This window comes from Cibotium barometz, chromosome 12, assembly GCF_041138505.1.
Source record: "Cibotium barometz isolate CiBa-2024 chromosome 12, ASM4113850v1, whole genome shotgun sequence".
In the NCBI taxonomy this organism is placed as follows: Eukaryota; Viridiplantae; Streptophyta; class Polypodiopsida; order Cyatheales; family Cibotiaceae; genus Cibotium; species Cibotium barometz.
Genome location: NC_141057.1, coordinates 31,372,971 through 31,375,121, shown reverse-complemented (window position 1 = coordinate 31,375,121; position 2,151 = coordinate 31,372,971). Strand labels below are relative to the sequence as shown.

General features: G+C 46.7%; 1 pseudogene; it reads right to left on the bottom strand.

Annotated features, from left to right (window-relative positions):
- Window positions 1-936: 936 nt before the first annotated feature.
- Window positions 937-1,688, bottom strand: LOC147633287 (uncharacterized; annotated as a pseudogene).
- Window positions 1,689-2,151: the final 463 nt, after the last annotated feature.

Sequence of the window (2,151 nt, the reverse complement as noted above, 5' to 3'; positions counted from 1 at the left end):
GGCACTTCCTCACCTGCTGCTTCGAACCAAGACTTGAACTTGTCTATTGGCAGTGTGACAAATGCTCCTAAAAAATGCTAGTCGCCTGCCTCCATAACTCCTAAGTGTAATCAAACACCTCTTTCTTCAACAGATCCACATCCGCTTCCGCAACCAGGACTCCAGTAACTGCCTGCCCATCTAAGGCTGCCTTTTCCATCTCCACCAAGGGCGTCAACAATCGATTCGGCAAAAAGTTATTGTCTGTGATCAACCGAGTGATCCTCTCCTCCATTTCCTGAAATTGAGACTCTGTGGCTGCTTTTAGGCCATCCGCCCACACTCCGAAATCTTGCGCAGTGCTTAAAAGCTCTACATATTTGGCTTGCATCGCAGCTCCTACACGCTCCACTTCCTCCTGCAAGCTTTTCTTCTCCTCCATCGCTTCTTCCAACTTGTCCTGCAGCTTCTACACTTCTCTCTCCAACGCATCAACTTGCTTAGTATCCAATTTCAGAGCTTCCAGTGTTAAGAGCATAGCCTCCTGGTTCTTGATGAACCGATTCAAATCAGATAGGCTTTGAATTGCATCCTGCACTGAAAAAATCCCTAGCAAACTCGAACTCGCACTTATGACAAATGGTGTTAACTTCTGTGATGCCGTCACTGGGGTCTGCTCCCCCGACACTTCCCCAAACCTCTTAGGGAATACTGTAATTGTCCTTGTCTTTGCATCCGGATTTAAAACACTTGGCAATTGGGGAAAGAAACTGAACTTACCCCCTTCTTTATGCTTTTGTGGAGGACTTAACTTCGGGCCCTTCAAGTTAATCCACACAATAGACTTTCCGATGCCGATGGCTCCCACTCTAGCTTTCTCTTTTTCGCTTCCCCCACCGTCATCTGTTTCGTGCTTCTGCTAAACCCTGATGGGGACATCGGTGAAACAGGGGGCGCCTACAACGCATATCCGAAGATTGCCACCAAGTAGGGTGCTAACTTTCCCTCTGAAGGTAGCTTGCGTTTATCACACGCTTCCCCTAACTGCATCCCGTCATCATCGATGAAAGTGGCCCAATCCATCTTCATCCCTCTCTCTGCATTGTAGAGGGGTGCAAACACGCCCTTTGACATATAGGCTGTCTTAGCTAGAATGCATACCTTGTCTAAGTACCAAAATAGATGGGTACTCCTCAGCTTGTCTGTATTCCTCACCATATAGTAAGACCTTGTGCCCTCTGGGGGTCCAAACTCGGCCCGAATCAGAGCATCAGAGATTTTCTTCAACTTCTGTGTTTGGATGAACGGCACCCGAAAAACTTCCACCACAAGCTTCGGCGTCACCTCCTTGTCATCTGTGATGTATCCTGCGTTATCCCTCAGATGACACAGTTGCTTCTTCGCGAACTCGTTCTTTTCCCATGCAGCCCATGGTAAGCATGCAAACTCATACAAGCCAATTTGCTTGAGCCATACCTCGATTTCTTTGTCCTGCACATCGAATCCCTCTTCGACATCGATCTCCTCCGGGTTATCTTCTCCTCTCCCAAATCTGCTTCCTTGCTCTCCTCAATGATTTGGACACTTTCCCTTCTCAATCGCAACAACTCCTCCATGGCAGTCTTCATCGACCTTGTTTGAGTCATTGACTCACTTGTGTGCTCTTGTGTGAGCGCAAGCTGCTTCCGCCTCAGACTTTCTGAAAACATCATCGCCCTGCACGAGCTAATTTGAGATGGATGGTCACACCACGCCCATGCACTTATATCATTTCCTTTTGCTTCATTCAGCGCACCGCATGCAGACTGAAATTTCCCAAAAAATGCACACCACCGAAAATCTCACATGTGGCAATGGGACGGCCTTGTCATCCATGAGTGTTGTCCTTTCGAATATTTGCAATTCCGCTGCCTTGACTCCCTATTTGACAATTCCTCTTGCAAAAACCCTGCACATGACATGTTTACTGACAACATGATATTCTGATTCCGCTTTCAACTCCCAAACAATCCACAATCCGCGTCTCAACGACAATATTCAACCTCCAAAACTGATTTATCTTCCTCCTCAAAATCAACACCCACATACTTAATTGAAATGTCCTTAGCTTTGTTTATCATCCATTCAAGAATCTCAGGAATTCTCCCAAAGAACTTCTTCAATCTGAACCCT